Source organism: Marmota marmota, unplaced genomic scaffold (assembly GCF_001458135.2).
Source record: "Marmota marmota marmota unplaced genomic scaffold, marMar, whole genome shotgun sequence".
In the NCBI taxonomy this organism is placed as follows: domain Eukaryota; kingdom Metazoa; phylum Chordata; class Mammalia; order Rodentia; family Sciuridae; genus Marmota; species Marmota marmota.
The window spans coordinates 5,263,354-5,278,392 of NW_026000137.1; the positions used below are offsets into that span (position 1 = coordinate 5,263,354).

The 15,039-nt window shown below is 36.7% G+C and overlaps 1 protein-coding gene across 3 annotated transcripts in view; it reads left to right on the forward strand.

Annotated features, from left to right (window-relative positions):
• The first annotated feature begins 28 nt into the window (after nt 1–28).
• The window catches only part of Slc25a40 (solute carrier family 25 member 40), a 50,475-nt gene continuing 35,464 nt past the window's right edge, over nt 29–15,039 (forward strand). For 2 of the 3 annotated variants that reach the window (XM_015502346.2, XM_048785450.1), the window contains exon 1: nt 29–259. The gene's annotated coding sequence lies outside the window, so the exon portion shown is untranslated. The remainder of the gene's footprint in view (nt 260–15,039) is intronic. The other variant, XM_015502345.2, reaches the window with a different exon arrangement.

Here is a 15,039-nt window from a genome sequence, read left to right on the forward strand (position 1 = left end):
GCCCCTTCGCGCCCCGCCCCCAGATCGTGTCTCCGCCTTCGCCCCTCCCCCACCGCGATGCCCTTTTTGCTTCAAACCCCGGCTCTCTCCGCCTTTGGTTTCGGGGTCCGGCATAATCTGAAGAATCAATGTGGCTCGGTGTTGACCGAGAGTAGTGGATGCAGTTGGCAGCGGCTGAGGTCGGCCAGACTGCCGCCAGGCTCCTTCTCGCCTTCTAGGTCGGCTGGGCCCGCTGACCCTCTAGCCGCCTCTCCACCAGGTACGCTCCTTTTCCGCAGGTCGGCGATCCGGGAGGCTGGAGGCGCGGTGACTGCGGCCCAGCCTGCACTCAGCCTCAGAGCTGGTCAGAGCTGAGCGGTGACAGCTCTAGCTAGGCGCACTCCAAGCCGCAGAGCGAGGTTTTCCCGCAGACCCCGCCGGGTGCAGGCTGGCCTCACAGGGACTTCCTGGGGCGAGGGCTGCCGGAGGGCGCCGGGGGCCAGGTGGGTCCAGAGTTCCGCCGCCCTAAGTGGACAGCCCCAGAACGCATTCAGGACGCTCTTTGGGGCACTTTGGTGTTTGGCTGTGTGCGCTGCTCTGTTGACTTTTGTTCTGTACAGAGCAATTTCCTTTTTTGTGTAAGTTTATTTGAACAATAAAAAAGAGTGGAAAATGAAGTCTCAGTTTTTTAATCTGTAAAATGGGGATGGTGATGTGAATATCGTAAAGATTAAATTTAAATGTTTGTGAAATGTTTTATAAATGGGAAAATACCTAAAAAATTTTTTTGGTGTGTTTCTGCTGGTTAACTGCTTAAAGAACAGGATTGTATTTTGTCTTGTTTTGCATTCCTTTAGTTCTGGCCATAGTAGGAATTGTATAGTGACTGATTTTTGATCTCAGCTCAGGAAAGGAAGAGAATGTCAATATAACCGTTTTGCAAAAAGGTTTCTTGAAACACAGACAAAGATGGATTGTGACACTGTTAACCAAAATGGTGAACACCGAGATGGATAAGTTTGCTAAGGAGAAATGTGAATTTTGTTTTGGACAGGTTTAGGTTGAAGAACCTGGAGCTACAATGGTGAAACTTTATTAAAGTTTGTTGGGGATATTTATTATAATTTCTGAGAAAAAGATCGTGTATTTTCAAAACAAAGTACAAAAAGAGCATCAAGATTTTGTCTGTAAGAAATATTTAAAAGTTCCAGGAACACTAACAGAGAATACAGTTAAAGCCATGGAAGGAAATGAAATTGCCCAATAGGGCACATAAATAAAACAAGTAATGATGTGCAGAGGATGATAAAAAGGGAGAAAAGGCCTCAGAGTTGGGAAGAGAACTGGGAACATTAAGGCAAAAGTCATAATTACAAACATTGAGATTGTTTGGGTTTCGCTAAGCTATTGGATATGGATAATTTTAAGCCTCAAATTTAATCTGTGAAAATGAGGTAATACTTGTGAGAGCTGTTGGGAGGATTAAGTGCAACATTTTTGAAAGTTTAATCACTACATTGCCTTGCATAGAGTAAAAGCTCAGTCATTCTGGTGAACTTTGCACCAACTCTTCCACCCTCAAATTCAAAAAGGCTAACACTTGAAAAATAGGCCTTTGATTTTAGTTTGGGAAATATCACTGGTTTATTTGATGAGAATATGAGCATGTGGTAAAGGCAAATACTAGATAAAAATGATAAATTTGAAGTTGAGACAGTTTGATTATACTGTCAAGAAATTTGTCAGTGTGGGAAAATGTGGTGATAAGAAAAGAAGTTTGGGTCTTTGAAAGTTTAAAAGATATGGGAAAGATTTAAGTGTGTTTCTACTAAAGAAAATTAATAATGACAGTTCATTTATGTTCTTTCTAGTGAAAGAAAAGTCATGTTTCTTATTAAGTGAAGCAGGACAGTAAAAGTTGCAGCCTGTGCTGTAGAGTCACCCATTACTGGACCCATAACTGCATCACAATAATAATTCTAAGCCCTGAATAAGCAAAAAATCTGCCTTACTGGATAGTTTTCCAATATATCATCCAAGGTTTTTAAAAATGTTATTATTGGAACCCAAATCTTTTAGTAGCCACAGGAAGGATTTAGTCATATACCTATAACCAGTGAAGATAGAAATTTCCTTACCTATCATCTCAATAATCAAGTCTGTTGCTAAAAGCATGAGGTTTGTGTTAAAGTAGAACTTGAAAATGTGCTAGAAAAAGAACCCTTCAGATGAAGGGTTTACATTCAAGAAGAGAGGAATGGGGGAGGTTTATTTGTGGTGAGAAGCTTGCTTAAAGAGTTCTTTTATGTGTGGTGGGGGATAGAAGGGGTTGGGGATTAAGCCCAGGGCCTTGCACATGCTAGGCAACTGCTCTACATCCCAAGCCCTTTTTAAAATTTTGAAATAGGGTTTCCCTAAATTGCACAGGCTGACCTCAAATTTGATATCAATCTTCTGTGATAGTCTCCAAAGTAGCTGGGATTACAGGCATGTACCACCACACCTGGCTGGTTAAAGAGTTCTATTGAGGAAAAAATTAAAGAATATTAAACAGAATCATCTAATTAAATGAACATTTGGCTATGAATCAAGAGAAATGAATTTCTTTCAGTACTTTAGTTTCATGACCTTGGACAAATATTAACCTACTTTAGAATTTCCTCACATGTAAATGAAGGTCAGTCTATAACTTTTTGTGATTATCAAATGAGAACTAATCTGCTTTCTCATATTATGTCACACATATCCAAATATAAACTTTACATTGTAGAGTCTTACACAAATTAGTTCTGCAATATGTATCACTGTCCTCTTTTCTTTTGTTAAGTCTCTTCTCTTGGGTAGTAGTTATTCTCTTTCCTATCTATAGCAAACCTAGCTTAGTGTCAACCTTTATATCCTGTTCATTTGGGGCCATCAATAATAGTCATTCCTGTTTGATTCATTTGCCAATTATTGGTGTTACTTCTGAAATGTTTTCTGTTCCCATTTTTATTATTTTAAAAAATATTTTATAGTCTCACTACACTGGTAAATGGAGGACATAAATTCTTCAAGATTAAGTTCTTAGTTTTGTGGACTAAGCATATAAAAGGATAAAATTGGTTAGTGGTCATAGTACTGAATTCTGTTTTAGGTGAAGGTAGACTGGGAAACGGTAAATTTGACCTTGTCAAATACTTAAATATAACCTAAGTGAAGGAACAAAAATGGGGAATAAGCAAGACAAGAGGATTCAGAATTTAGAAGTAGATTTTCCTGAGACAAAAATTCAGAGGCTGCTGTAACAGCTGTTATAGATAATTAACTATTTCAAAGACTGTATCTTACATCCTGAACTGTAATAAATTCCTTTAGGAAAGCACTAAACACATTTGACCATGACCATAAAACAGTTTACCTACCCTACTTCCTGCATTCCTTCTGTATTTTTTGAGCAACAGTGTGCAACGTCAGTGATATGGGTACAAACCCATAAACTAATATAAGACCCATAGATGTTCATATAAAATTAAAATTTTTCCAGTGATATTAATCAGCATGTAGAAAGTGCACTCATTTTAAGCATACATATTGATAAGTTCTAACAAGTATCTATTATCTATTATCACTCCAGTGGGAAAATGGTACAGCCATATGGAAAATAGTTTGGCAGTTCCTCAAAATGTAGAATATTTGTTCATCTCAGAATACTTCATTCCTCTTTCCAGTCTCCCCTTTTCAACCAGAAATAAGCACTCTTCTGATTTCTATTATTATAGAACAATTGTGCCTGAAACAATTGTTTCAGCTTTATTATGAATGATAGAATTTGTATACTTTAGGTTAATTATTTTTCATTATATAGTATTTAATTATTTTTGTGATTCATTGATGTTATATGTCTTAGTTTCTTCTTTTTCATTGCTGACTAGTGTTCCATTGTGTGTAAGTATCAGTTTGATTATCTATTTACCTATCGATGCATATTTAGTCTCTATTTGGGGCTGTTAGGAATAATCCTGCTGTGAATAATCCTGCTATGAACATTGTATACAAGTGTTTTTTTTTTTTTTTTTTTTTGAGGGGGGTGGGACACACTTTTATTTCTCTTGGATTGCTAGATCAGATAATAACTGATTGTTTCATAGTATGAGAAACTATTGAATTTTTTAACTCTTCATCCAGCAGCAGTGTATGAGAGTCCTACCTATTGCACATCTTTATCACACACAAGGTGTGAACTGGTATCTCATAGATTTTTTTAAAAAAATTGAGGTTAAATTCATAAAACAAAAATTAGCATTTTAGCAATTTTGAAGTGTACAATTCAGTGGCTTCCAATATACTAACAATATTGGGCAACCATCACCACTATCTAATTCCAGAACATCTTCAACAAAACAAAAAGGAACCTCATATCCATTTAAGTACTCATTCTATACCTCTTCTCTCTAACCCCTACCAACTACTCTTCTACTTTCTATCTAAGGATTTACCAGTACTGGGCATTTCATTTTAAGAAGAATCATACAATATGTGAGTTTTTAAAATTTTGTTGTTGTAGATGGACAGGATACTTTTACTTTATTTATTTTAATGTGTTACTGCTGAGAATCAAACCCAGTGCCTCACACATGCTGGGCAGGCACTCTTCCACTGAGCTACAACACCAGCCCCTATATGTGGGGTTTTTATGTTTGGTTTCTTTTGTTTAGCAAGTACTTTCAAGTTTAATCCATGTTGTAGCATGTATCAGTCCTTTTATATGGCTGAGTAAAATTCTCTCATATAACATTTTGTTTATCTACTCATCAGTTGAACATTTGGTGGTTCTGCTTTTGAGTGTTATGAATAATGCTCTCAACACAAGTTTATGTTAGACTGTTGTGTTTTCATAAGGGATTAGGTCTCTAATTTTTACTTTTTTTCTTTTGTGGTGCTAGTAATCAAATCTGGGACCTCATGCATGCAAGGCAAGTGCTATACCACTGAGATACATTCAGTTTTGGTCTCTATTTTTCTTGTGATGACATCTGGCTTTGGTATCAGGCTAATAAACTGGCTTCATAGAATGGATTTGTGCTTCCTCCTTTATTGGAAGAGTTTAAGAGATACTGGTGTTATTCTTTTTTAATGTTAATTATATTCATCTATGAAGTCATCTAGTCCTGGGCCTTTTACTCAGGTAGATTTTGATTAGTGATTGAATCTCTTTACTTCTAAGACTATTTGGATTTTCTATTTCTTTTCTTTTTTTTCATACTGGGGATTGAACTCAGAGGTGCTTAACCACTAAGCCTCATCCCCAGCCCTTTTTGTGATTTTTTATTTTGAGACAGGGCCTCACTGCGTTGCTGAGGCTGGCTTTGAACTTGCAATCCTCCTGCCTTAGTCTTTTGAGCCACTGGGATCACAGGCATATGCTACCATGCCCAGCTCTTGGACTTTTCAGTTTCTTCTGGAGTCAGTTCTAGTAAGACTGATAGTAATGACCCTGCTATTGTTTCTGATTTTAGTAACTCAGGTCTTATTTCTTTTCCTGCTAATCTAGCCAAAAGTTTGCCAATTTTGTAAGTCTTTTTCCATAACAACTTTTATTTTCATGAATTTCATGTATTTTTTAAAATTTTCTTTTTTTTTAATCCTCATTCTAATCTATATTGATTTTGGTTTGTTCTTTTACTAGTTCTATAGGGGGAAGTTCAGTTTACTAATTTCAGATCTCTTACATTTTATTATAGGCTTTTGCAGTTCTAAGTTTCCCTTTGAGCACTGCTTCGCTATATCATTAAAGTTTTTGGTATGTAGTATTTTCATTCATCTTGAGGTATTTTTACATTTCCATTGAAATTTTATCTTTGACCTATTGGTTGCTTACATGTTTATTGTTTAATTCCTTATATTTATGAATTTTCCAAATTTCCTTTTGTTGTTTATTTCACATTTTCTTTTGTGGTCAGAAAAGATAGTTTGTATTATAGTCTTACAATTTATTGAGACTTATTTTGTGGCCTTTCACTTCATTTCTTCTGGAGATTATTCCATGTTCACTTGGGGGAATTTATATTCTTTTCACATTGAAGTGAGGTGTTTGAAGTTTCCAGCCATTTGTCTTCAGTTCCAACTGTATTTCTAGTTCTATCAGTTGTGCTTCACATAATTTGGGGCTTTATTTAAAATCTATATTTATTTATGTGCATTTACGTTATTTTTTATTAGTAATCTCTTTATTGCCCCACATGATCCAAAAGACAATTATGTAAATTAATAGTTATAAATAAGGTTGATTGCTGTAATTTGCAACAACATGTATCATTTGTAAAAATAGGAACATTTTATTTTTATATCTTATTCAAGATTTGAAACATTGTAAAACATTCTACTTAGCTTTTGTGGCAATTTTTGTTTTAAAGTCTATCTTGTCTGATATTAGTACTGTTACTCTATTTTGATTATTGTTTTCTTTATTATTAGTATTCTTTTCATAGAATATCTTTCCATTTTCACTTCCAGCCTGTTTGTTTCTTTTGCTCTAAAGTAAGATTCTTGCACATGGCACACAGTTGGATACTTTAAAAATCATTCTTCCTGGGGCTGGGGATGTGGCTCAAGCGGTAACGTGCTCGCCTGGCATTCGGGGGGGGGGCGCTGGGTTCGATCCTCAGCACCACATAAAAATAAATAAAGATGTTGTGTTCACCGAAAACTGAAAAATAAATATTAAAAAATTCTCTCTCTCTCTCTCTCTCTCTCTCTCTCTCTCAAAAAAAAATAATTCTTTTAGTATGTACCACTTAAATGGAGACCTGTCCATTTGTATTTAATGAAATTACTCATAAGGTTGCTAGTCAGGAGAGTTGTAATTTTCATATTAATTTATAGCACTCTTTCAGATTTGTGCCAATAGCATTTTAATAATAACTTACTTTGCTACTTTGATTTTTGTTTTTTATATGTTATACCTTTTTTATTCATCAGTTCCTCCATTACTGGCCTTTTTTTTTTTTTTTTTTTAATGTTGATGTTCCTAGTGTACCATTTTGATCCCTTCTTATTTCTTTTATTTGTATGTATATTAGGTATTTTCTTGGTGGTTCTGGAGATTGCAGTTAGCATATAATTTATAAAAAATTAGCTCAGAATAATACCAGTTTGGCTTAATAGAATATAAAAATTTTGCTCCTATATAGCTCCATTCCCTACCCTATTTATGTCTCCCGACCCCTCAGTACTGGGGATTGAACTCAGGTGCACTTGGCCACTGAACCACATCCTCAGCCCCATTTTGGATTTTATTTAGAGACAGGGTCTCACTGAGTTGCGTAGCGCCTCACTATTGCTGAGGCTGGCTTTGAACTTGCAATCCTCCTGTCTCAGCCTCCCGAACTGCTGGGATTACAGGTGTGTGCCACTGTGCTGTGTTTATGTTCCTATTTTTACAAATGATACATGTTGTTGCAAATGATAGCAATCTACATTATTTATAACTATTAATTTACATAATTGTCTTTTAGATCATGTGGGGCAATAAAGAGATTACTAACCAAAGTAATGTAATACCAATTTTTACATTTACTCATTATTAGTGTTCCATTCTTTCACTTTCAACCTATTTGTTTTTGAATCTAAAATGTATCTCTGGTAGACAGGGTATAGTTTATTTATTTTCCCAATTCCTGCTTTTTAATTGTACTATTTAATTAATTTACCCTTAATAAAGTAGGGTTTACATTGCTATTTTGCTACTTTTCCAGCATATCTTTTAAATATGCATGTATTTTTTCTGTGTATGTAACTCCATTCTTCCTTCATTACTGTCTCCTCTTGGTTTAAAAAGATATTCACTTTTTTTTGTTGTTGTTGGGGGGTACCAGGGATTGAACTCAGGGGCACTCAATCACTGAGCCACATCCCCAGCCCAGTTTTTTTTTTTTTTTGTATTTTATCAGAGACAGGGTCTTAATTAGCAGTTCGCTGTTGCTGAGGCTGGCTTTGAACTCATGATCCTCCTGTCTTAGCTTCCCGAGCTGCTGGGATTACAGGCATGTGCCACAGCACGGCCTCTTATACCATTTTAACTTATTAACTTATTGTTTCTTTGACCTTTTTTTTTTTTTTTTTTGGTAGTGGGGATTGAATTCAGAGGCACTTGACCACTGAGTTACATCCCAAGCCCACTTTTGTATTTTATTTAGAGACAGGGTCTTACTGAGTCTTGGTGCCTCACAGTTGCTGAGGCTGGCTTTGAACTCACGATCCTCCTGCTCCAGCCTCCCCAGCTACTGGGATTACAGGTGTGCGCCACCATGCTCAGCTCTTTGACTTTTTGTGTGTGTGTGTATGTTTTTTAAGTGGTTTCCTGGACAGAAAGGGTTGCAGCTTTCATATTCATTTGTAGCAATCTACTTCACATTCATGCCAATGGATTTTAATAATTACAAAAATTTGGTCTAATATAGCTCCATTGCCTTTCCACACTTTATGCTATTGTCATTCAGACTACATCTTTATATATTATATGCCCAACAGTACAGATTTATTGATTCATGCAGTTGTTTTTTTTAAATCAGAGAGAACAAAAAGGATTTACAAACAAGAAACACATTTATGTGTTTGTCTTTTGGAGATTATGTATAGAGTATAGTGTGTCTTTGTATGGATCTCTGAGTTTATCCTAGGGATTTGTTGAGCTTCTTGGATATACAGATTCATTTCTTTCATCAAATTTGGGGGCTGGGATTGTAGCACAGTGGTAGAGCACTTGCCTAGCAAGTGTAAGGCACTGGGTTTGATACTCAGCATCACATAAAAATAAATAAATAAAGGTCCATCAACAATTATTATTATTATTTTTTTAATTTGGGATGATTTTGGCCATCATTCTGCCACCTTCTGTCTTCTCTTTCTGGGACTCCTATCATGTATATGTTGGTATACTGAAAAATGTCACCAATTCTCTTAGGCTATGTTCATTTTTCTGCATTCTTTCCTTTTTTCTATTCCTAATTGATGGGTAATATCAATTGAGCCATCTTCAAATATACTGATTATTTTTTCCTTGTCAAAATATATGCTGTTGAACTTTGTGTTAGTTTTCTTGGGTAACAAATACTTGAAATAATTGACTTTTAGAGAGAAAGTGTTTATTTTTGTTCAAAGTTTTGGTGGTAACAGTCCATGATTTGTTGGCCCTGCTGCTTTTGGCCTTGTGGCAAGACAACACATCACAGCAGGAGCACATTCAAAACCACTCATCCTCATGGTCAGGATGCAAAAGAGAGGAGAAGTTAGGATCCTAATATCCCCTTGAAGGGCAACCTTCAGCGACTGGAAGGCCTCCTACAATAGCCCACCCATTGAATGTTCTACTCCTCCCTACAGCACTACAGGAGGGGAACCAAGCTTTACCAAATGAGCCTTTGGAAGAGAATCATCTAAGAAATAGCAACTGCCGGCCCCCAAAAGTGTCTGTGTATCTCATAATGCAAAATGATTTTAGTTCATTTCCAGGAGTCCCCAAAGTCTTAACTGTTCCCAGGATTGCTCAAAAGTCCAGGCCCAAAGTCTCTTCTTAGACTTAAGGAAAACTCAGCTGTGAGCCCTTGTAAAAACATTTAAAAACTGTGTACTTCCAATGTACGTATGACATAGGGTAAGCATTCTTATTCTACAAGGAAGGAATATGTAAATAATGAGGGATGAGATCAAAGCATTGCAGAAACATAGGTGACCAGACGCCAAATTTCAAGTCTCCATGACTGGCATCCAGGGCACCTTGTGGTAGAATGCTAGACAGCCCCATCCCTATGGTTTTGTTGGTTGCAGTCCACATAGCCACTCTCTTAGGCTGACTCTTCAGGCTTCCAGCAACTTCCCTTTTTCACCTGATGGGGTCCGAGAAGGCCCTGGAGAGGGGGACCCCAACTCAGGATAACTGGGTCCTTGATGTTCACAGCAGAAAAGAATTTCAACACACGTAAGTTAGTAAAGCACAGAGGTTTATTTAGTGAAAGCAGAGCATTCAAAGAGAGATAGAACACAGATGTTCTCAAGAGCAAGATGCATTTTTAGAGTCTCACCTTTTTTTTTTTTTTTTTTAATGGACACAGTATCTCTATTTATTTATTTTTTTGTGGTGCTGAGGATAGGACCCAGTGCTAGGCAAGTGCTCTACCACTGAGCTATAACCACAGTCCCTCTCCCCTTCTTTTAAAGGAAACTTTGTGAAGGGTGGGCCGGGGAAAGTATGTGGGATGGCATTAGCCTGGTGATCACAAGATTGTTTATGGTCTGGCTTTTCTCAGAACCTTTAGGTTGATGTTGTCTCCTTTGTCATATCAATGTATAATTTTGGAATATAACACTATTTATAGGGTTCTTGAAATATTTTGTCTCCCTTTTTTTTTTTGTACTGGGGATTGAACCTAGGTGCACTTAACCACTGAGACTGAGTCACATCCCCAGCCCTTTTTATATTTTACTTAGAGACAGGGTCTTTCTCTGTTGCTTAGGGCCTCGATAAGTTGCTGAGGTTGGCTTTGAATTCACGATCCTTCTGCCTCAGCCTCCCCAGCCACTGGGATTATAGGCATACTTTCTTTTTTAGTTTATTTTTAAAATATTTATTAAATGGGGACAATTTTCATAAGAGATTAAAGTTACTTTTAAGATTTACAGATTTACCAAGAATTTAGAAATGATAGTCCTGAGGGAAAAAACTGGTTTTGGGAATAAGTTAGGAGGAACTTGAAAAGGTCTGAGAAAAAATATGAGGAACTTTAGCACAAGGCTTTAAGATTAAAGTTATAGTCTCCTTTTCCTTCCTTTTTTTTTTCTTCTTTTTTTCCTTTTATTTTTTATATCTCACCTTGACAAACTTTGCACATTCCGGGCATCTCTTTCAGAGTATCAGTTGTAGCTTTGGCTTAATTTACAACTCTACACATTGCCCTGTGAGGGAGTACTTGCAGGGACTCCAGCCCAACAACATTCTGCCTGACTTCCCAGGATTTCCTTTGATATCTTTTTGGAAGCCTTCAAGAATGGACCCTACAACTCTTGAATTCTGCAGTGCCTGAAAACTAGCATCACATGCACAAATGTCAAAAATCTGCCACCAGTGTGACCTGCAATTGGGTCTGCTTGAAGCATGGCTGCAGTGATTTCTGAGTATCTTGCCATCTTAGTTGTTCCTGGCTGAGCAAGGTACCCTGGGGCTCTCAAAGAAAGAAAGTCTTTGAAATAAATTTGTACTGATATACCTGTAATGGATGGATTCTTGTCTGTAGTCCAGTTCCAAGAGAATCCTCATTTCCATCTGAAACAACATCAGCACAGTCTTTACCATTCATATTTCTATCAGTATACTGGCTTTCTGAGCCCTCAACAGAATTGCCTATTAATGTTTATGTATAGCACTCTAGGCTTTTTCTTGCTTGCTTTTGCAAACCTTTATAATTTCCTCTATCAATTTGAAAAACATCATCAGGTGTAGTTACAACGATGACCCCTTTCTTGGTACTAATATATTGTTTTAGTCAGCTTTCCATTACTGTTAATAAACACCTGAGATAATCAGTTTATAAGCTGAAAAGGTTTATTTTGGTTCATAGTTTTGTAGGTTTCAATCCATGATAGTTCAGCCTGTTATTTTTTGGCCTGTGGCAAGGCAGTACAACATGGCAGCAGCACATGGCAAAACCACTCACCTCATGGCCACGATGCAAAAGAGAAGAAGAGAAAACTACTGGAGTCCCTGTCTCCCTTTCAAAAGCATGCCCCAGTGACCAGAAGACCTCCAACTAGGCCCTACCTTTGCCTCCTCTTAATAGCACCATGGAATAGGGACCAAGCTTTTAACATACATATGGGCCTTTGGGAATTTTTATCCAAATCATAGCAATCCCCTAGTAGATTTTAAATTCAGTTGTGTGCTTTTCAACTTAGGAATTCAGTTTGAGTTGTCTTTAAAAATAATTTCCATTTCTTCATTAATATTCTTTTTTATGAAGTATTGTTGTAATGATTTTCTTTAGTTCTTTGTCCATGGTTTTCTTTAACGCTGACAATATTTCTTTTTTTATATATATTTTTTTCAATTGTTGCTAGATCATTTATTTATATGCAGTGATGAAAATCGAACCCAGTGCCTCACACATGCTAGGCAAGTGTTCTATCACTGAGCTACAACCACAGCCCAATTCTGACAATATTTCAAACAGTTTTTTTAAAGTCTGTCTTCTAAATCCAGTGTCTAGCCTTCCCTAAAGCCATTTCTTTTTCATTTTCTTTTTAAAATTAATTTTATTTATTTATTTATTTTTTGTGGTGCTGAGGAATAAGGATCAAACCCAGTGCCTCACACATGTTAGGCAAGTGATCTATCACTGAGCCACGACCCCAACCCCAACCCCAAGAGACCATTTCTTTTTATTTCCATTTTCTCTATGTATGGGCCATACATATTTCCTTATTTATTTTCATGCTATATCATTGTTTAAGATTGAACATTTTTAATATTACAGTGTGGCTATTCTGAAAATGAATATCTCCACCTTGCCCATGTTGGGTTAGTAACTTGGGCTGTTGTTTGTTGCAGTTGTTGGGGTAGTGACTCTTCTGAACTAATTTTGTAAAGTCCATATTCCTTGTCATGTGTAGCCACTGAAGTTTCTGGTTAGCTTAGTAGTCACCCTGTGATTTGATGGAAATTTGTTTTCAATGAAGTCTAGAATTAAAAAATAAAGCCTTCTGCATACCAGGGTAAATACGTGATTTGTGTGTGTGTACTGAAATATAATTTCAGTACCCAAACCAATTACAACTCGATCTTAACCTTTACTTCCTGCATGTCTAGAGTTTAGAGGTCAACTAGAAGTGAAAGCATAGTGTCTTCCGTAGCCTTTTGGAGCCTTTGTTCCTTCCTGAGCATGCATGTGGCCTTCTAGAGAGATGTGGGAGTTTAATTTTTTGAAACAACTTACTCCCTGTTTACTTCTCCCATCCTTTTTGTGTGTCTATTTTTTTTGTTTTGTTTTGTTTTCTTAACCTGTTATCCCTCATCCCAAGCAGCAACAGCTGACACATTGGTTTTTAAGAAACATTCCTTGAGCAATTGCCTCATCAACCTGGAAAAATCTGAGTTAAATGAAATAAATGCACTGTACCTTTGCATTTATCCTTTAGACAGCCACCAGACTAGTCAAAATAATCACAATGCTTTGTGAACAAGGTTCTCTCTGCTCCACTGCCATCAGGAACCCATACTAGGAACACAGAGTGCTCTGTTTAAGACCACCACTTAGCCAGAGGAGGAATAATATGGCCATGATAAATTAAAAGCCACAGGAACTTCACTTTAAAAAAAAAAATAAATTTAGGCACAGTTGATCTAAGCACAATAGTTTCCAAGAGATGAGGTAAAGCTGATTCTGACAGTTATTGCTAGGTTATACTGTTCCTATGGAAGGACTATTAATGGAGTTCTCTACTCCACCATATTCCTTATGTAGTTTTAATGTGCATTTTCTCAAAGACTGAAGATTTGAATATTTTTTCAGGTACTTATTGACCAGTTATGTGTGTTTCTTTGTTGAGTATTTAAACTTTTGCCCATTTTCAGTGGAAGATCTCTTGTGTTCTTGGATAGACAGAATTGTCAAAATGCCCATATTACCAAAGTGTTATACAGATTCAGTGCAATTCCCACCAAAATACCAATGACATTCTTTTTTAAAAAAAAAATTATTTATTTATTTATTTATTTTTAGTCATACATGACAGCAGAATGTATTTTGACATATAATACATACATGAAATGTACATATATCAATCATATTGTCAATTCTATTCTGCTGCCCTTCCTATCCTCCTTACTCCTCCCCTCCTCTCCCATCCTTTCTCTCTATCCAATCTAATGTGACACACTTTTTCCTTTTCTCATTACAACATCATATATGTATTCTGTATAATAATGAGGTTCTCCTTCCATCTTCCGTACAACTCCCCTTCTCCCTCTTTTTCCCTCCCACCTCTCTTCCCTATTTAGTGGTAGTCTTCTTCTCATCCTCTACTTCCCTATCCCATTTTGAGTCACCCCTCTTATATCAGAGAAGACATTCGGCATTTGTTTTTTAGGGACTGGCTAACTTCACTTAGCATAATCTGCTCTAATGCCATCCATTTGCCTACAAATGCCATGATCTTGTTATTTTTTAGTGCTGAGTAATATTCCACCAAAGACATTCTTAATAGAACTAGAAAAAAACAGTCCTATAATTCATTTGGGAGAGGAAAAAGACCCAGAATATCAAAGCAATTGTGAGCAAGAAGAGTGATGCTGGAGGCATTACAATATCTCACCTCAAATTATACTACAGAGCTGTAGTTATAAAACAGTGTGGTATTGGCATCCAAACAGACATGAAGACCAATGGAATGACTAGAAGACACAGAGACAAATCCACATAGATACAGTTATCTGATACTTGCCAGAGGTCCCAAAAACGTACATTGGAGAAAAGATAGCCATTTTAACAAATAGTGTAGGAAAACTGGATATCCATTTGTAGAAAAATGGAAGTAGATCTTTATCTGTACAACATTGAGCTCAAAGTGGATTAAAGACCTAGAAATTAGACCAGAAACTTTGCAATTGCTAGAAGAAAACAGGTTCAACACTCCAACGTATTGGTTCAGGCACTGACTTCCTTAATAAGACTCCTAAACTTGAGAAATAAATCCAAGAATTAAGTGGGATGGCAGCAAATGAAAAACTTCTGCACAGCAAAAGAAACAGAGTGTGAAGAGAAAGCCTATTGGATGGGAAAAGACCTTTGCCAGCTGCTCCTCAGGCAATTAATATCCAGAATATATAAAGAACTCAAAAGTGGCTGGGGTTGTGGATTAGTTGTAAAGTGCTCGCCTTGCACATGTGAGGCTCTGGGTTGGATCCTCAGCACCACATAAAAATAAATAAATAAAATAAAGGTATTGTGTCCAACTACAACTAAAAAAATAAAAATTAAAAAAAAGAACTCAAAAAATTAACCCCTCCTCCCAAAACATCAATAATAACAA